Source organism: Culex quinquefasciatus, chromosome 2 (genome assembly GCF_015732765.1).
Source record: "Culex quinquefasciatus strain JHB chromosome 2, VPISU_Cqui_1.0_pri_paternal, whole genome shotgun sequence".
Lineage (NCBI taxonomy): Eukaryota > Metazoa > Arthropoda > Insecta > Diptera > Culicidae > Culex > Culex quinquefasciatus.
The window spans coordinates 132673082-132694836 of record NC_051862.1 but is presented as its reverse complement, the minus strand read 5'-3'; the positions used below and the strand labels follow the sequence as shown (position 1 = coordinate 132694836).

Below are 21755 nucleotides of genomic sequence, written 5' to 3'. Positions count from 1 at the left end.
TAGCGTAATATTCAATGTTTGGCCCTTTTAAAATGTTAGTATTGATTTAAAATTTTTCGAAATATTTTTTTTCGATTTGGTGAGTTGGTAAATAAATATTTCCATAAATTATGAAAGGTTTGTGTCTGGCATGACATCCTGGGTTATGGTTCTTGCTTTGCGGACCTTTGATTTTCATGGGGTTTTCCAATGTTTATTGTGGATTTCAGAAATTTTGCAACAAAGTTGCAAGTTGGGAAGAGTTCTCACAAAAAAAAAAAAAAAAAAACTGCACAGCTCAAACAACAGCAGAAAAAAACTATCTGAGACACAACCGGTATAAGCCAACGGGAGCTGCTTTTCGGTGTGCAACATCGAACAATTTTGAGCGAAGTTTGCAACAATAATTATTGTTTATTGTAATTATTATAATTATTGTTTTATTTTGTACATTTGTTCCGGGATCCGTGGTGTAGGGGTAAGCGTGGTTGCCTCTCACCCAGTCGGCCTGAGTTCGATCCCAGAAGGTCCCGGTGGCATTTTTCGAGACGAGATTTGTCTGACCACGCCTTCCGTCGGACGGGGAAGTAAATGTTGGCCCCAGTCTAACCTAGAGGTTAGATCGTTAGCTCAGTCTAGGTGTAGGAGTCGTCTCCCTGGTTCCTGCCTCGGTGGAGTCGCTGGTAGGCAGTTGGACTCATAATCCAAAGGTCGTCAGTTCAAATCCCGGGGTGGATGGAAGGTTAGGTGTAAAAAGAGGTTTGTAATTGCCTCAACAATCAAGCCTTCGAACACCTAGTTTCGAGTAGGAATCACGCAAGCGAGAACGCCAAGGCAATGCTGTAGAGCGAATAATTTGATTTTTTGATAAGTTTCAAATCTTCGCCTTAAATTAGAAGCACATTTTTACGTTTAACACATTGTTGTATCTTTTCTGGGATTTTATATCTAATTCACCCCAAAATCCTCTAAGTTAAGCAGTGATTTTTGTCTCGTTTACTTTCCCGATTACCTTCTGGGTTTTTCCTTCTTTGACTTTTTTCCTCAACATGTCAGCCGTTCATCCATTTCTAAAAATATATTGCGCCCCACGCCGCACAGCAATTTGCTGGGAACAGCTCCAGCATCAAGCTTTTCGAGAGAACCACTAAAAGCCATCCGTGTCAAATTGTCTACGGTTTGTGTTTTAACGGCGTCGGTCGCCGGTTTTGCCACTGCAAAATAACATTTTTTCCCTCCTAGACTTGCTAAATATTCCTCGAATTTAAGCATGTTTTGGTATAAATTGGAGGGGGGAAAAGTGTGTGACCAAGGATTTTATTTTTCGCCTCTTTTTTGTTTTCATTTTCAGCACCAAGGATCCCCATCATCGTCAGCCGTTGTTGCGAGGAAGAAAAAAAGTAAACCAAAAGCTCCCCGAAAGCTAATAAATATTTGGTGAGATAAAGCAGAGTAAAGTTCTGACGGTGGTGTAGTGCAAAAAAAAAAGAAGAAAATTAACTTTTCATAGAAGAAGTGGGAGCTTTTGCCTGGCTTAGGAGAGAACGTGACAAGTGACAAGCGAAGCCGGAAAAGCTTGAAGGCGAGTGTGTGTGTGTTTGTGGGAAAACGGCGGTAAAAATAGGAAAAAAGAGGAGAGGAAAAACCACCAAACAGTTTGACCGCACCGTCGAACCCCAGACCGTTGACCGAGCTGCGGACCGAGGGCAGACTGCTGTAAATAAAGCGTAAGGTATGTGAGCAATTTTGCGGATATAATTTATGCCTTTTTAAAAGACCACGACGGCTGAGAGGAGGAGATTGTGATGGAATTTGAATTTTTCTTGAAGGAAATTGTCGTAAATGGAGCTTCCATCTAGATTTTGATTAACGATGGAGACGCATGGCAGATTATAAACTGTGAATAATAATGCGTCTCCATCAAACATAATTTTATTCAAAACTCAGTTCAACAACAGTTGAAGGTGATTTACCGTTGGAATTCATCACCCAAAGTGACTACATTGCACACAGTTTTTTGGCTGTGAGAGATACCGCCGCGAACGTGCCTTCGTGACATTCCTGTGGGGTTGGGTTTCGCAGACGAGTTAAAATGATGAGTTGGTTTATTTTGCCTGTGCGCTGCTGGCCGGAAATTAACGTTCCAAGTGCGTTTTTCTCTGCAAAAAATATACTCACAGACGGACAGTTCAGGAAGTAGTGGAGGAAATGACGCCACGCGAGAGTGGTTTCGCTGGAATGTTGGAAATTAAATTTAAAGTTATCTTAAATTCAGCGTTTTGTAGCTTTAGTTGAACTCCGAACTATTTGGGACAAAGTATGTAAAAAAGATTTTTTTTTTTTCGAATATACGAAACGAACTAGAATCTGTATAGATATTCATAAATATAGATATTCATAAATACATACTTAGCTGTTTTTCAACTTTTGTCAAAGAAATAAATTTGTTAATGCCAAAAGTATATTGAGCTAAGGCACGGCACATTATTGCTGTTATTTGTTTGTTTTTTTCTTCTTTTTTATGTTCTTTTATAATTTAAATGAATCTTTTGTAACACTTGTAGCACCAACGGGGTCAAAACTTATGCAAAGCACCAAGGGGTTCAACAAAGTTGGAAATGCAACTTCATCCGGCTGTATCTCAGCGAAAAGACAACCGATTTGGATTATTCTTGTTGGATTCAAAGGAAGCGTGTTAAGAATCACCTACAACAAGGTAGATCAAAAACAGATGCGTCTACCCTAAGTTATAATGAAAAAGGCATTTCCAACTTCTTTTTCCAAGTGTTCAAAGAGCCGGTGAAGTTGCATTTCCAATTTGTTTGACCCCGTTGGGGCTACAAGTGTTAAATGACATTTTCTTCGATTTTTGACAGTTGAGAAACGGTAAATGGCAGCGATTTTAAAACTATTTTTTGCAATTCCGTCGTGAAACTACTTACTTTTCCTGTCATTCTTGAACGACGAAATAGCCTACTTTTCTGTACCAAAAATAACAGAATCGAATAGCAACACTTTTCAAAATAAATGCTGAAAAGTTCTACTTTTCAGCAGAGCAATTCTCTAGGAAATCGGTCTTTTTTCTTCAATTTTAATTTTTGTATTTTTTAATCCGACTGAAACTTTTTTGGTGCCTTCGGTATGCCCAAAGAAGCCATTTTGCATCATTAGTTTGTCCATATAATTTTCCATACAAATTTGGCAGCTGTCAAAAATGATGTATGAAAATTCAAAAATCTGTATCTTTTGAAGGAATTTTTTGATCGATTTGGTGTCTTCGGCAAAGTTGTAGGTATGGATACGGACTACACTGGAAAAAAATAATACACGGTAAAAAATTTGGTGATTTTTTATTTAACTTTATCACTAAAACTTGATTTACAAAAAAACACTATTTTTAATTTTTTTATTTTTGATATGTTTTAGAGGACATAAAATGCCAACTTTTCAGAAATTTCCAGGTTGTGCAAAAATCATTGACCGAGTTATGAATTTTTAATCAATACTGATTTTTCAAAAATCGAAATTTTGGTCGTAAAATTTTTCAACTTCATTTTTCGATGTAAAATCAAATTTGCAAAAAAGTACTTTAGTGAAATTTTGATAAAGTGCACCGTTTTCAAGTTATAGCCATATTTAAGTGACTTTTTTGAAAATAGTCGCAGTTTTTATTTTTAAAATTAGTGCACATGTTTGCCCAGTTTTGAAAAAAATATTTTTGAAAAGCTGAGAAAATTCTCTATATTTTGCTTATTCGGACTTTGTTGATACGACCTTTAGTTGCTGAGATATTGCAATGCAAAGGTTTAAAAACAGGAAAATTGATGTTTTCTAAGTTTCACCCAAACAACCCACCATTTTCTATCGTCAATATCTCAGCAACTAATGGTCCGATTTTCAATGTTAATATATGAAACAATTGTGAAATTTTCCGATCTTTTCGAAAAAAATATTTTCAAAATTTTCAAATCAAGACTAACATTTTAAAAGGGCGTAATATTGAATGTTTGGCCTTTTTGAAATGTTAGTCTTGATTTGAAAATTTTGAAAATATTTTTTTCGAAAAGATCGGAAAATTTCACAAATGTTTCATATATTAACATTGAAAATCGGACCATTAGTTGCTAAGATATTGACGATAGAAAATGGTGGGTTGTTTGGGTGAGACTTAGAAATCATCAATTTTCCTGTTTTTAAACCTTTGCATTGCAATATCTCAGCAACTAAAGGTCGTATCAACAAAGTCCGAATAAGCAAAATATAGAGAATTTTCTCAGCTTTTCAAAATATTTTTTCAAAACTGGGCAAACATGTGCACTAATTTTAAAAATGAAAAACTGCGACTATTTTCAAAAAGTCACTTAAATATGGCTATAACTTGAAAACGGTGCACTTTATCAAAATTTCACTAAAGTACTTTTGATTGCAAATTTAATTTTACATCGAAAATGAAGTTGAAAAATTTTACGACCAAAATTTCGATTTTTGAAAAATCAGTATTGATTAAAAATTCATAACTCGGTCAATGATTTTTGCACAACCTGAAATTTCTGAAAAGTTGGCATTTTATGTCCTCTAAAACATATCAAAAAATAAAAAATAAAAATAGTGTTTTTGTAAATCAAGTTTTAGTGACAAAAGTTAAATAAAAAATCACCAAATTTTTTTACCGTGTATTATTTTTCTAGTGTAGTCCGTATCCATACCTACAACTTTGCCGAAGACACCAAATCGATCAAAAATTCCTTCAAAAGATACAGATTTTTGAATTTTCATACATCATTTTTGTATGGACAGCTGCCAAATTTGTATGGAAAATTATATGGACAAACTAATGATGCAAAATGGCTTCTTTGGGCATACCGAAGGCACCAAAAAAGTTTCAGTCGGATTAAAAAATACAAAAAAAATCGAATGACCGAAATCCTAGAGAACTGCTCAGCACTGAAATGGGTGCTGAAAAGTTGAACTTTTCAGCACTTGTTTCGAAAAGTAACACTTTTCAACATTTTTTTGATTTAAACGATTTATTGACAAAATACATGAAAATTTGACACAAAATTTCACTCAGTGTGTGTTTTTTGGAATTGCAAAAAATGTTGTATGGAACTCGTTGCAAAGCTTGATTTTTTCAGCACTCATCGTATTTATCCAACTCGGTGAACCTCGTTAGATAAATGTACGACTCGTGCTGAAAAAATCCTCTTTTTGCAACTTGTTGCATAAACTACTATTTCAACATTATTTTATGAAAAATATGTTTTTTTTGCAATTCCGTCGTGAAACTATTTACTTTTCTTGTCATTCTTGAACGACAAAATGACCTAGGGGTAGGCGTGGCTGAATGGTTACGCTGTTCGCTTTGTAAGCGGAAGGTTCTGGGTTCGATTCCCATCTGCTCCTATCGAGAAATTATGGAAAGAAGGAATTCTGAAAACTCGAATATGAACGAAAAACTCATTAGCTCGCGGTGGGGTTCGATCCCCCGTCCTTTGGGTCAGCAGACAAAAATGCTAACCACCAGACCATCGAGGCTTAGTTGACTAGAGGGATTAAGAATGCTATAAGAATCCAAGAAACTTGACCGGAATCAAGGGTCCTGATTGCTCAAAATCAACCACTCCATTCGCGAGCACAAATAGCAGGCGACGCGATACTGCCCTGATGAATTCCTACCGTTTGTCACTTCTACACCATTCGCTCCCGAACACTCTCTGTTCTACTCTTCTTCTCTCTCTGATCGGCTCAGTCTCCGAACGGCTCAGGCTGGCCGAACGTCGTCGATCACTCTGAACTGAACACATTTTTTCTCTGATGCCTGCGTTATACTCATTGATTTGGGTTGCCTAAAATCAATGTTATGAATTAAATTGTACATTTATTTTGATTTCATAACATTATAGACACCATTCAAAGAAACTTCCACCAAGAAATGTAATATTGAATGCAAGTTGAACTCAAGGACACTTACTGGTTGCATAATTGTTAGGCGAATATTGAACTTTCAATACGAATCCTGGCTTCACACCCAAGTTCTAGTTGAACTTTTCAGCACTTGTTTCGAAAAGTAATACTTTTCGACATTTTTTTTATTTGAACGGTTTATTGACAAAATACATGAACATTTGACTTATAATTTCATTGTGGTTGTGGTTTGGTTGAACGTTTTAGCAGAGTGCATTACTGTGAATACACAGAGACGAGTTGTTCCTTTTAATTCCGCTATATATTTTTAATATCTTGACAGATACGTATTTCGTCTACTACTTGCAGACTTCATCAGTGTTCTGTTCTCGACTGAAGGTTCATCGCTGCTGTATCCGTATTTGTAGTTACTGTAGGTACTACCTCCTCGTTCTTCTTTTGTGCCTGTATAGGTAACAGCTTAAACAGCCACGTTTAGTTGAGCCGTTACCTGAATCCTTGTTGAGTAAACGTTTGTTGCCTGCCTTGAAGATTTCCAAACTTTCGGCGATAGCCAGCTTCGATGGGTTTGTGATGTGTCTTAAGATGACCGCGTCGCTAGTTGTGATGTTATGTTTTTCCTCGATGATGTGTTCGGTTACTGCTGACCTGAAATGGGGGATAAATCCTTTCCGTTTTTCCTCCTTGGCAATTCTGACATATGTGTTTATATGCTCATCCAACCTGATTTGCAGCAATCTCTTAGTTTGTCCAATGTAGCTCATATCACAGTGGCCGCAGGATACCTCGTAGATGCCGGGAAAAAGGGAAAGGGAACTCGTTGCAAAACTTGATTTTTTCAGCACTCGTTGTATTTATCCACCAACTCGGTGAACCTCGTTGGATAAATGTACGACTCGTGCTGAAAAAAAACTTCTTTTCGCAACTTGTTGTAGAAACTACTATTTTTCGGAATGTTTAGTTTTACACTACACATAATGTTTTTTTACACATAAAATTAACAATGGCCAAATATATGCCTTATCGAATAATTAATTGTTTGTCCCTTGAGATAATGTTATTTTTTAAAAGAGAGTCAAAATCATTGAAGGTATTTAAAAAATCTTATTTTAGATTGATTAATTTAAAAAAATCTAGCTGTTTTCACCGTTTTCAAAATCGATATTTTTTATAGATATTTTTTGAAAACTTTATTCATCAATACCTTTAGCCCAAGAGAGCTAGTTTATATGATTCAATTCATTTTTATTTGTTATTCATATCAGTGTAAAATTTTTAACCTAAAAACAATTGGCAGTGCTCTGGAATTCCATGCATCTACGCCTCATCAAATTTATCAATTGTTAGACTAAATTCATATTAGAATAAACGAGAGCAGAAAAAAAACAAAGATAAATGTTATGAATAATAAAAGGGTAATTCTCCGGCAACTCACACAGCAGTTGCCCCGACCCCTCTTCGATTTGCGTGAAACTTTGTCCTAAGGGGTAACTTTTGTCCCTGATCACGAATCCGATGTCCGTTTTTTGATATCTCGTGACGGAGGGGCGGTACGACCCCTTCCATTTTTGAACATGCGAAAAAAGAAGTGTTTTTCAATAATTTGCAGCCTGTAACGGTGATGAGATAGAAATTTGGTGTAAAAGGGACTTTTATGTAAAATTAGACGTATTTTTCATCGAAAAAAACACTAAAAAAGTTTTAAAAATTCTCCCATTTTCCGTTACTCGACTGTTAAATTTTTTGGAACATGTCATTTTAAGGGAAATTTAATGTTCAGAACTTTTTTTTCGTAAAATCACGATAACTCGTGATGTTTATAAGCAAACCCCTTAAGTCTATATATTAAAAATTTTGTAATTGTCTGTTCTTCAACTTTGTAGAACATTGTTACGCTCTTAAAAATAACCCTGCAAAGTTAGAAAAAACACGAAATTTTAAAATTTTGTTCTAAATGAAAAAATTATCCTTCTGGGTCAATGTAGATTCGAAAAGTACATTAAATTTCCCATAAAATGACATGTTCCAAAATTTTTTACAGTCGAGTAACGGAAAATGGGAGAATTTTTAAAACGTTTTTAGTGATTTTTTCGATGAAAAATACGTTTTTTCGGAATTCTGAGTACGCCTTTAAATCGGGCGTCTAATTTTACATAAAAGTCCCTTTGACACCAAATTTATATCTCAGAATAATTGAATAATGCCATCAGAAGTGCGGTGCTTCGGTGGACGCGCAGTCCTGTTTCTTCGTGATAATTTTCGTCTCTTTTGTGTCGCTCTTTGTGTGCATGAGGTGATTGGGCATAATAATTGAATAATGCCATCAGAAGTGCGGTGCTTCGGTGGACACGCAGTCCTGTTTTTTCGGGATAATTTTCGTCTCTTTTGTGTCGCTCTTTGTGTGCATGAGGTGATTGGGCATAATAATTGAATAATGCCATCAGAAGTGCGGTGCTTCGGTGGACACGCAGTCCTGTTTTTTCGGGATAATTTTCGTCTCTTTTGTGTCGCTCTTTGTGTGCATGAGGTGATTGGGCATAATAATTGAATAATGCCATCAGAAGTGCGGTGCTTCGGTGGACGCGCAGTCCTGTTTTTCAGGATAATTTTCGTCTCTTTTGTGTCGCTCTTTGTGTGCATGAGGTGATTGGGCATAATAATTGAATAATGCCATCAGAAGTGCGGTGCTTCGGTGGACGCGCAGTCCTGTTTCTTCGTGATAATTTTCGTCTCTTTTGTGTCGCTCTTTGTGTGCATGAGGTGATTGGGCATAATAATTGAATAATGCCATCAGAAGTGCGGTGCTTCGGTGGACGCGCAGTCCTGTTTCTTCGTGATAATTTTCGTCTCTTTTGTGTCGCTCTTTGTGTGCATGAGGTGATTGGGCATAATAATTGAATAATGCCACCAGAAGTGCGGTGCTTCGGTGGACGCGCAGTCCTGTTTCTTCGTGATAATTTTCGTCTCTTTTGTGTCGCTCTTTGTGTGCATGAGGTGATTGGGCATAATAATTGAATAATGCCATCAGAAGTGCGGTGCTTCGGTGGACGCGCAGTCCTGTTTTTTCGGGATAATTTTCGTCTCTTTTGTGTCGCTCTTTGTGTGCATGAGGTGATTGGGCATAATAATTGAATAATGCCATCAGAAGTGCAGTGCTTCGGTGGACGCGCAGTCCTGTTTCTTCGTGATAATTTTCGTCTCTTTTGTGTCGCTCTTTGTGTGCATGAGGTGATTGGGCATAATAATTGAATAATGCCATCAGAAGTGCGGTGCTTCGGTGGACGCGCAGTCCTGTTTCTTCGTGATAATTTTCGTCTCTTTTGTGTCGCTCTTTGTGTGCATGAGGTGATTGGGCATAATAATTGAATAATGCCATCAGAAGTGCGGTGCTTCGGTGGACGCGCAGTCCTGTTTTTCAGGATAATTTTCGTCTCTTTTGTGTCGCTCTTTGTGTGCATGAGGTGATTGGGCATAATAATTGAATAATGCCATCAGAAGTGCGGTGCTTCGGTGGACGCGCAGTCCTGTTTTTCAGGATAATTTTCGTCTCTTTTGTGTCGCTCTTTGTGTGCATGAGGTGATTGGGCATAATAATTGAATAATGCCATCAGAAGTGCGGTGCTTCGGTGGACGCGCAGTCCTGTTTCTTCGTGATAATTTTCGTCTCTTTTGTGTCGCTCTTTGTGTGCATGAGGTGATTGGGCATAATAATTGAATAATGCCATCAGAAGTGCGGTGCTTCGGTGGACGCGCAGTCCTGTTTCTTCGTGATAATTTTCGTCTCTTTTGTGTCGCTCTTTGTGTGCATGAGGTGATTGGGCATAATAATTGAATAATGCCACCAGAAGTGCAGTGCTTCGGTGGACGCGCAGTCCTGTTTTTCAGGATAATTTTCGTCTCTTTTGTGTCGCTCTTTGTGTGCATGGGGTGATTGGTTTGATGTGATTAGGTTTTATTTATTTTTTTTATGTTGTTTTCTTTCTCTTCATTTCCGCAGTCTGATTTGCGATGCCTTTCCGTCGGTTCGCAGTGTTTTTTCGCGTTCGTCGTCGGTGTGTTTTTCGGTTTTTTTTCAAGTGCGTGTATGTGTGTTAAGGTGCGGCTGGCTCTGGTTGTCATCGATGACAATTGAGCCAGTCTGATTTGCGATGCCCTTCCGTCGGGTCGCAAGGTTTTTTTTCGCGTTCGTCGTCGGTGTGCAACAACAACAAAACCTTATCATACAATTTCAGCTCGATAAACATCGTAACTCGTCGTTCGCTTCGTTAATCAGTACTCCACTAAATATCAATCATGTAAAACTCATAAAAACAGCTCAATCAAAAAGTACACTGTTAAATTCTTCATCATTTAATTACAAATAATTTTGGTTCTATCTTTCCACAGCCGGCTGTCTAAGATTAAACCATTTCAATTAAAAGTTAACAGCCGATAAACGGGAAATGTCTCATCCGCAACATCCGATTGCTTGCCTTGAGAATAAAACATAATACCTTTCAACAAACACTATGATTTTGGGTCGCATCATCATCTTCTATGATGAATCCTGACCAAACACCCTATCCTACTAACAAGTTTTCAGGTTCCTGGCGCTCGTGGGGTGTAAGCACAGAGTAAATCAGCTGCCCTAGTAGCAACCTGCGCTAACTAACATTCCCGTCCCTTAAAATCGAGATCTACAAACTGACATGGCGGGCGCCGTTGGTGGCCAATGACTGTTACCTATACGCAACTGATCTAGCTTTAGCAATCGTGGTGTTTTATCTTTTCAGCGCATTCATACATGCTGTTGATAAGGGAAACACCACTAGATCGTCGAAGCATATAATCAGTAGTGCTGAAAGGATATTACGGTTCTGTTCAGCAACGGAGGGGCAACCATGGGTGATCTCTCATGCTCATGCTCATGCTCATGCTTTGACACCAAATTTATATCTCATCACCGTTTCAGGCGGCAAATTATTGAAAAACACCTCTTTTTTCGCATGTTCATAAATGGAAGGGGTCGTACCGCCCCTCCGTCACGAGATATCAAAAAACGGACCTCGGATTCGTGATCAGGGACAAAAGTTACCCCTTAGGACAAAGTTTCACGCAAATCGAAGAGGGGTCGGGGCAACTTTTCTCGATTTCGTGTGAGTTGGTAGAGGATTACCCAAAAGTGATTTTTTAATGAATATAACATTTACTTGAAAAAATCTAGGACTGAATAGGTTGGTGAGGGCCTCGTGGCGCGGTGGTTAGTTGGACATACGTTGGGCGTTCCAGTGTTAAAAGAGTCAGCTTCAGCTTTACCCTAACCTTTACAATTGATTTGTAGTATTACCTTCAGATATGAATGTGTTTTTTTATTTAAATCTTTAGATTTGTAATATAAAGGCTACATGATTGCATCCATTTTTTATTTTTGGTCTCAATTCTAAAATTCTATGTCTCGATAATGAAGGAATCATGGAGTCAAGGAGAAATCATGTTAAATGATGAGTTCTTTGAAGTACCTAAGGCTACCAACTGTACGGATTTTTTCCTTACCGTACGGCTTTTCGACTCTCTCCGCGGATTTTGAACAGGCCGGAATTTGTGTACGGAATTTTTCGCATAATACGGATTTGTACGGAATTTTGACAATTTTTTAAAATTGATTTGCTTTTTTGATCTGGTCGAAGCTTTTTTTAATTTTATTTATCTGTCAATCTGTCAATTTGTTTTAAAGGGATAATTTGGATTGTTTTCCGGGTTTTCCTCGGTTCACAGTTGATTATCAATTATTGTTCTTTTTAAATTCCTTACAAAACATATTTATCCGATAAAAGATCCAATGGTTTTCTATAGCCACATTTTAATTACATATCTAGAGTTTTTTTAAAGGTCCTATAAGCTTTTGTGTTTCACATGTTTATAGGACCGTTTAAAAAAAAAATTGTCGAAATGTTTTCATGAGAACGATATTTATTATTTTTATAAGAAAACATGACATTTCGAAAACTTTTAAACGTTTGACAAAAAAATGGGAGAACATGAAGATTTGGTTCAGCAAGTCGCGGTTTATTTTGTGAATATTTTTAAAAGTGCAAGTCATAAGCAAAGTGAAATTTGTAAAATGTAAAATCGAGACAGTTTTATATTTTTAATTGGGTCCTAAAATTAAGCCTCAATATGTGATATTATTGTTCACAATGCTTATTTTCTGAGTACAATGACCCTTTTAACGACCTCAAAGGATTTAAAATGGTTTTTTAGTTCAATTTTTAAAAATTAACTTCGCGGCCCTTCTTGACAGAAAAGGTTCTACTTGACAGCTCGCTCCAAGGGAACCATAGTTGATCCATCGAAAAAATGTTGTCTTGCAAAAAAAAATTTTTGCATTAAAATGAAAAAAAAAGTGATCAGAAATGGTTTTTAATTGTGTTTTTTTGTTGTACATAAAAATTTACATACAGCTTTAGTACCCAATTTCAAATTTATAAAAATTATTCCTTGACAGTTTTTGTGATACCATGGTGTCATATCGGTAAAGTGTACGGAATTTTGCTCAGCAAGAGTTGGTAGCCTTAGAAGTACCGTTATCAGGGGAGACATTGGGTCTGGGGGGTGGGATTAGGTCATACAAAAATGCAGAAATATGTATGGCCCAATCTCACCCCAGACCCAATGTCACCCCTAATGAAGGTATGCTGTTTGAAGGGGCTGAATTGTCTATCGAAGAATGGAGGTATATCGAGCCAGGAATCTGTGCCTTTTGGGAGATTTTTGATAGGGGCCTTAAAGCCAATTGTAGATATCCAGGCATGATGTACACTGAATAATTGCATTTAGTCTCTTGGTCCTTATATAAAAAAAATCCAGATTTATACAAAGGATCATTATTAGGGTTGCAACAGCTCTGAACAAATCTCCTTTTTAAAATCTTTGTATGTACTGAGGCTCAGATTCACGCCAACAAATTTCGCAGAAGATTCTCATCCACTTGTTTAACAATCCTGTATTTCCTCCGAAAACTTAATTACGTCACTTTAAATTACACAACTTTTCACCGACGCAGTCTTCCGAACGCGTCTGCGATAATGAAATTTTACGCCAAGAAAGCAACTTTGTAACAACTATAACTGGCTTGCTAGTTCTGCTGGAGTCGTTCTTCCGCAATCTAATTGCTTTGGTGACGTGTTTTAGCTCATTCCACTGCTGCGTTGATGAGAGAGATGCTGATGTGGTGATGATGGTGGTGGGTGGCCTACATCCTCTCGTCATGACTTCAAAGGACTCGCTTTAATTCAGGCTGGAGGAGGGTTGAACTATGGTTCTCTTTCTTCGCTTTCTGTGGAAAGTGGTTTACGGAGTCCTTAATGTCTTTTTGGACAAATTCTCGACAAATCCTGCTGCAGTATGATAAAGTTTGTACTCAGTAGATTTACTACAATTTGTTTGTCTGACAAATTTCAGTAAGCAGATTGGGGCAAAACTAACTCCATAGATCTAGATCTGCCATGGACCTTGATGTAATAGAACGAAAGTTTTCCGCAAAATGTTCGCCACTCAAAGCTCCCAGTATAATCCGTTATTCGTATAAAAAAGTTTCACTATATTTGTGTGCTGCCTACATTGCGTTGAACAAAATCCAACATTCCCCACTTTTGACTACACGAGGAGGGACATTTTCAACTGTTTCAGGATAAACTGTTGCAGAACCGAATGAAGTGGGTCCTGGCATGTTACAGTCACGGACAAACGACACCGGGCGCGCGTAAATGAGTCGGAAAAATAGCTCGTTTTTCCCGTCTGCAATTGGCTACCCCTTTACAACACACCCACACAAAAGGGCGCTAGGATTGCGAAACATGGACACTTTGGGTGTAACGGAATTTTTTAAAGTTAGGGGAGACTTGAGTTTCATTGAGCTTCTGTTTGACGGATGCGGTAAAAAGTTTTCAAAATTATAAGAATTTAATCTAACATGGCAATTTATTTCCTCGCAAACATAATGGATCAACTTGTCTACAAAAGTTTCAAGGAAAAGCTCAACATTTTCCACTTTTCCTTCAAGCCATGTATAGCTCCACTCATGTATAGCTGCGCGCAGTACGTGATGTTGTGGGAGTTTATGTTGATGTTTTGCAGCGTAATGTAAATAGAACTTTGTGAATGTTGTTGTTGGTTCCTGGCTGCTTAGTCAGCTCTGAGCTGGCATGTGAAATATTGTACAGCAAAGCGACCACCCTACCGCACAACCTCCTACGGCGAAAGAGTTAAGTGAGTTTACATTACTTTTGTGGGGCAGTGGCAGTGGGTGGAGGTATTTTTTATACTGGAAAAAAGTTAAGCGTAATGTGAGTGCTGCTAATGTACCGAAATTATGATGGATCCCTGGGTGAATAAAAAAGGATGAGCGATATTGTAAACTTGGTCCAATGATTATAAGTTTAAATGTAACACGGAGAGTTGCATAACAGAAAATAGAATTGAAATTTGTATGAGTGACTGCACATTTAAGATTCACTACTGAGAAATCCTCCCTTTAAGAAATGATAATATTTTCGTATAATGTAACCCATCTGATTGGGACAAAAAATCCTGCCCAAAAAAGAGTCCCAAATAACGAAATGGATTTCACCTTTGTGTGCTTTTGAGGAGGATTACCTCAATTTACTGATAAACTCTAATAACTCCTAACGATGCAACTTTATCTACCCCAGAATAACCATAACTATTTTTCCAAATCCAAAATCGTAAATTATGTGATTTTAGGCTTCGCACCGCATACCGCCAGAACCTTGCCCAAAGGTTAGCCGGTCAGCAATCGAGTTATGAGCTTTCGAAGTGGCAATTCACTTTTCGTGAATAAACTCCATCCATTCTGGGACGTTGAAAAAGCGAGGGTGGGTTAGTGCTATATTTTCCCTCAAGTTATCCTCTCTCACCCAAAACGCCGGAAAAACAACCCTTTTCACTCACAATCACTTTTTTCCCCTGCACCCTTCTTCACCCCGTGTTGAGCTAAAAATGAAAAAGGAAAACTTTGTCCAATATTATGAATGCCGAATCGATTTCATCTGGCACCTCTCCGGAACACCTCGTCTCGCTTTCCCGCCGATTTTTCCAACGCGTCCTTTTTTTCGGCGTTCTTTTTCTGTACTCTCGATTCGATTTTCCCAGCCCCCTCCCTCTACCTCTTCCTGAAGGGGGATGGCCAATTGCCCCTTCTCACGCGTCAAGTGTCAAGCAGAAAAGTGCCAGGCAAAATGTAAATAATTCAAACAACATTTCTCTTATTAGGCATTCAAATGAGGCAAATGAAAGTTTTGTGCGGAGGTTCGGCCGGGGCTTCGATTTGGTTCATTGGCTTGCCATAGTTTTTGGGAAACCTGGGACAAAAACGGCCCGCGATGGGACCAAGATCAATGAACCAACTAAAAGGCAGCCCTGTGCGACGAGGGGTCCTTTCAGATTTGGTATTGGGAAGAACGCTTCAAAGTGAAATAAGTTTGCTTGAGAAATGGGATGTTTTTTTCTTTGACTGCTCATCCAGAAGAAGAAAGAAAACGAAACTCCGATTCACACTCATTTGCATATCGAACATCTCTCGAGGATTGAGGATCGATAAAGGATTACGGCTCATGGAATGGAGTTGTTGGGATAACTTTTGGGGTCGACAGTGATCTAGTGACTTTCAGCAATCAAACTCGAAAGTCCAATGCACAAACTTAAATTAGCAGTCTATCATTGTCGATTTGTTTTAGAGGGAGAGGGGGTAATATGCATCCCCTAAGAAAAAACTGTGATTTCTCAACCATTACAGCATTACCGTAGAAGAATTTTGTTCGATGTTCTAAAACAACTATTATTCTTCGTCATCCGTGTAAAAAAGTTTTTAAAAATCTCAAAATTGTCCGAAAATATCAAATTTCTAAAAACATTTTTGATTAATTTCAAACAACCATGCGGGGCAATATGCACCGCAACATTGGGGCAAAATGCACTACAACAACGGGGCAAAATGCACCACAACATGGGGCAAAATGAACCGGGTAAAAGCAGTTTTCAATAGTCTCCACTAGATGACACCGCTGTTTTTACAAAGGAGCTTCACAGCGGTGCTTTTTGGCCCGACCACGCTTTTTGCAGAAAATTTAATTAAAAATGCATTTTTTGATGTTTTTGGACTAATCAATCTACAGAATAATGAAGATTATGGCCAAAACTATATACCTCAACACTTACAATATCAATAAAATTACACTTACTCAATAAAATTACACTTATCAATAAAATTACACTTACAATATCAATAAAATCATAATAAAAGTTCAATGAAATTTAAATGAAAACACAATATTTTAAAGTTTTTCAAATATTATAAGGTATTTTTAAAATGTGATGCTCAATTTTTTCCAGCATGGTTTAGCAATGTTTAGCTTCCAATTTGAATGAAAATATCGAGAAAAGCAGGGGGTGCATTTTGCCCCGGGGGTGCATATTACCCCCTCTCCCCCTAAATTTTCGCGAAAGAGATTTTTTTTCAATTTTTGTCCTTAGTGAGTGATAATAAATGAAAATCAATCTGCTTCCATTCAGTTTTCTGCATTTTTTTTTGTCAATTTTGCCTCCTCACTGAGGTAAACTGAACAAATGTCTGCCCGACTGTGTGTTACCAAAATTGTCACTCAGTTTTCTCAGCACTGGCTGGACCGATTTAGATTATTTGACTCGATTTAGGGTCCCATAGAGCGAGTTTCAATACAGTTCAAGTTTCGATAAGTAGTGTTCAAAAGCTATGTATTAAAATGTGTTTTCGCATAAATCCGGATGTTAGATAAATGACATAATTGACAACTATCATCATGACATGATTGACAACTATCATCATGTTATACATGATTGACAACTATCATCTGGTTATATCTTAGGATAGGCAATTTAGAAACCTTTCAAACTAGCAACCCTGTCTCATGTTATGGCCACTTGAGTGATATTTATGTACTTTTTTGAAGCCGTTTCTCACATAAATGTATGTAAACTATGTCGGAATCCATCATCCAACCCATTGTTAGTTAGGTAATCGAAAGACCTTTCCAACGAGTCCAAATCATTGATTATCTGGCAACCCTGTCTCATATTATAACCACTCAAGTGGTATTTATGAACTTTTTTTTGAAACCGAATCCGGATTAGATAGATAATCGAAAGATCTTACTAACGAGTCCAAAAAATCGTAGATCTGGTAACCCTATCTTAGGTTAGAACCACTTAAGTGATATTTATGTACTTTTTTGAAGCCGTTTTTCACTTATCTGAACGTAAAACTATGTCCGGATCCTTCATCCGTCTCATTGTTAGTTAGGCAGTCAAAACACTATTCCAACAAGTCTAAAAAATTTAAGATCTGGTGACCATGCCCCAAGTTATGACCTCTTAAGTGAATTAATCTCACTTATCTGAACAAATACTATGTCCGCTTCCAGCATCCGATTTATCGTTTGGATAGGTAAATGAAACCCATACAAACGAGTCTAGAGCACCTCTGTCAATACTTTTTGATGCTAGATTTTTATGTGTGTAAATTGACTATTGACGGTGTCCAGCCACCTTTTGTGTATCAGGCCCTGGGTGCTGAAAAGACAGAATGCGTAACGTGATTTTCGAAAGTTCCCTACCGATTCCCACTAATACAACTGCACTACAGCTGTAAACATAAACAAAGTAGAAGGCTATGTTCAAGCTCAAGCGTGACATATTTTTTGCTGCTGAAGTGAATTGTTTTGAAACATTTTGGATTTGTTGATGTTGAAGTTTTCGTTGAAAAATTAAAAAAATAAAAAATCAGGCCTAATTTGCAGGCATGCTTTTTCGCCTGCTTTATAGTGGTCTAGAAGGTTTTAAATAGAAGCTAGAAATGTGTTGACACCCTGTAGATGTGCCATCCTGTCCGCCAACTATGTCGAAATTTCTTCAAATAAGTAAACAGCTTAACAACTTTTTCTATGACACACAACGCTTTAAAAGGTCACGAAGTAAGGGCTTGGTTGACACTCTGTAGGTATTAGGATGTAACAAAATGGGTCAACTTTGCGGACAATTCAGGCCCCTAGATGTAGACAGCAAATTTTGGATTGCCATTTCAGTAAAATAAATAACTGAATCACTTTTGCTGATATTTGGCAGTGAACAAAAACATTGCTGCATACAGTATGTAAAAAAAGTATTTACACCCCTTGGGCACTATGCACATTTTGTGATGAAACATGTAAACAATTAAAATTTTGACAGAAACCTAGTACTACGTTTTGTTCAGAAACTCATGCCGAACATTTTGCTACAAAAAGCTCATGAAAAGATGATTTCTATAAAAAGTTATATAACAAATACTATTACGAAAATAAAAAGGTGCAAAAAGTTTGTACACCTTTCGAAAAATTAACATAAATAATGTTATTTGTTGACAAATCACCATAAATCCAGTCTCCCAACTCCAAATAGGCATCCTTGACTGATTAAAAAAATAATTTGGATTGAATATAAAGTTTACTAACTACTTAGTATAAAAGTTTACATAACTCTGGAAATTCTATATAAAACTTATCTAAACTTAATTTTGCAAACTTTTAATTCAAATAAATGTCAATATATTACCATAGAATTGCTAAATAAACATTTTGGAGTGAGTATAACACCGTTTTGGGGGTATTTGTATCGCTAGAATAGATTTTTCGTTGGAATTTCGTACCAACCCGGAATTACGTCGTCGGAAAATCCGCCGGCATCCGAACCGGTCCACAATTCACAAGTCAACCTATGTGGCATCGGAAAGGGCATAAAATTTTCGATCTTTTGATACCCATACATCTAGGTTTTCTTTAAAACCTACGTTTTTAAATACCTAGGCAAAAACGTTGTTATGGTTTCGTTTGAGCAACCTGCCAAAAATGTATGGAATTTCGTAATTTTTGTTCTCGTGGATTAAACTTACTTTTTGCCCGGGTATTTAAAAACGTAGGTTTTAAAGAAAACCTAGATGTATGGGTATCAAAAGATCGGAAATTTTATGCACTTTCCGATTCCACATAGGTTGACATGTAAATCGTGGACCGGTTCGGATGCCGGCGGATTTTTCGACGACGTTATTCCGGGTTGGTACCCAATTCCAACGAAAAATCTATTCTATCGATACAACTACCCCCAAAACGGTGTTATACCCACTCCAAAATGTTTATTTAGCAATTCTATGGTAATATATTGACATTTATTTGAATTAAAAGTTTGCAAAATTAAGTTTAGATAAGTTTTATATAGAATTTCCAGAGTTATATAAACTTTTATACTAAGTAGTTAGTAAACTTTATATTCAATCCAAATTATTTTTTTAATCAGTCAAGGATGCCTATTTGGAGTTGGGAGACTGGATTTATGGTGATTTGTCAACAAATAACATTATTTATGTTAATTTTTCGAAAGGTGTACAAACTTTTTTTGCACCTTTTTTATTTTCGTAATAGTATTTGTTATATAACTTTTTATAGAAATCATCTTTTCATGAGCTTTTTGTAGCAAAATGTTCGGCATGAGTTTCTGAACAAAACGTAGTACTAGTTTTCTGTCAAAATTTTAATTGTTTACATGTTTCATCACAAAATGTGCATAGTGCCCAAGGGGTGTAAATACTTTTTTTACATACTGTATCTGTCAAGCTGAAATGTCACCTATAACTTACACAGTCCAACAAGATTTTGTCTCTGAGACGAGTATATGTGTTCTTAGTAGAATTTTACCTGCTAAATCCAAATCCGGGTCCAGAATTGCTCCAAATGGTCCCAATTTCGAGATACACCCGTTTGAAATGTTAGCTTAGGCCAAAACTAGCTACTTTGTTGACTATTTTACAAAAGAACTATTGAATAAACAACTAAACCAATACATGTATCTTAAAGTTCACGTTTTTCCCTTTCTGAAACACCCCTGATTTTTTAAATTTGATCGTTTCTACGAATATTTATAGCCATCTAAAATTATATTTTCAGTTGGTTCTCATTCAAGTTTTTCCAACTTGCATGCTAGTCAAATTCTATTATTAAAATGGCTATAAATATGCGTAGAAACCTGGGTGCTGAAAAGACAGAATGCGTAACGTGATTTTCGAAAGCTCCCCACTGCTCCCCACTGCTCCCCACTAATACAACAGCACTACAGCTGTAAACATAAACAAAGTAGAAGGCTATGTTCAAGCTCAAGCGTGACATATTTTTTGCTGCTGAAGTGAATTGTTTTGAAACATTTTGAATCTGTTGATGTTGATGTTTTCGATGAAAAATTAAGTGCATCCCACTTTTTTCTTCGTATACTAAACAATGGGTGGCCAAAAGAGGCCTTTTTTGTTTTCCTCGTGATGACAATTTTTCATCACGAAGTGGGTGGAATTTCGTGAACCAGAAGAGCAACCGAATAAAAGTTCCGAGATTATGTATCTTTGATGTGCAGTGATAATATCGGAGTAAGATTATCCAATATTATTTGGCAGGTACCATTCATAGTCATTGATAATTCGTCGCTAACATTTCAAAAATCGTCATAAACATAAGTTTTGCGTGAGACATAGCGATTTTGAAATGTTAGCAACGAATCATGCCAATCTCAGTTTCAACCCTCTTCTTAAGATGTTTTGACTTCGAATATCTTAATAGCTCGACGCAATCGACTTTTTTTTATTCCTGACAAAATAAATTATAGATCGATCACAATACTTGCCACTTCTTGGTATTATTTTGCGAACAGTAAATTGGTTCCGCTTTGACAGTTCTAAATTGAGGCCGCTTTGCGGACAACTATTCTGCACCCAGGTAGAAACAATCAAATTTAAAAAACCAGGGGTGTTTCAGAAAGGGGAAAACGTGAACTTTAAGATACATGTATTGGTTTATTTGTTTATTCAATAGTTCTTTTGTAAAATAGTCGACAAAGTAGCTAATTTTGGCCTAAACTAACATTTCAAATGCGCGTATCTTAAAATTGGGACCATTTGGAGCAATTCTGGACCCGGATTTGGATTCAGCAGGCAAAAATCTACTAGGAACACATATTCTCGTCTCAGAGACAAGAAACATTTGATCTTTTGTTGAACTGTGTTATTGTGAAAGCAGACAAAAATCAAAATACGAACGCAACCTGTCAAAGCTGTTGCGCCACCAGGCTGATGTACACGCTAACGACAAACCACTACATTTTTGTTCGGCGCAACAGATTTTTTCGCGCAACAGAAGTGTTGCGCACTTCGGTTTGGTGGTGCGCGGATAATATTGTTTGGATGCTGCCGAGAGAAAATTCTTTTTCAAATGTGTTGTGTTTTTAAATTTTGTTTTATGATCTTAAGAAACAAAGGTAAGAAAAATGTGAATAACAAATGCCTCAACCACCTGTTTTTTAAGGTTTGGAGTAAATCTCGCTTACTTTTTCAAAAGGTCCTTTCAACATAGGAAACCCATGGCGCATTGATCGTTTTGAAAAAGTAATCTAGAAATAACAGTAGTGGAAACACTTTTAACGGCACATTTTTTTATAATTGAAATACCAGCAACGATTGCTGAATCTTCAGCAAATGATCTGTCCAACTGACACAAGAAAATTAATGAATTTTCAGCAAAATAATTTGACGTTTCTTTTGCAGAAATTTCAGTTGTTAACTGAATTTTAGTAAAATATCTGTCAAAGTGACAAATGTCAGTTAACTGAGAATTTAGTAAAATCTAAATTACTGAATCGTTAACTGAAATTTTAGTGGATGAAAATTCAGTAAAACTTCACTAAATTTTAGGGATAAACATTTGGTGTGTACTGAGCCCGAATCACAAATTATGAGCTTGATTGGT

At 37.0% G+C, this 21755-nt stretch overlaps 1 protein-coding gene across 4 annotated transcripts in view; it reads left to right on the top strand.

Moving 5' to 3' along the window:
* LOC6041061 (Kv channel-interacting protein 1) overlaps positions 1-21755 on the top strand; it is a 164528-nt gene that overhangs the window by 12491 nt on the left and 130282 nt on the right. For all 4 annotated transcript variants that reach the window (XM_038252017.1, XM_038252020.1, XM_038252018.1 and 1 more), the window contains exon 2: positions 1331-1706. The gene's annotated coding sequence lies outside the window, so the exon portion shown is untranslated. The remainder of the gene's footprint in view (positions 1-1330; positions 1707-21755) is intronic.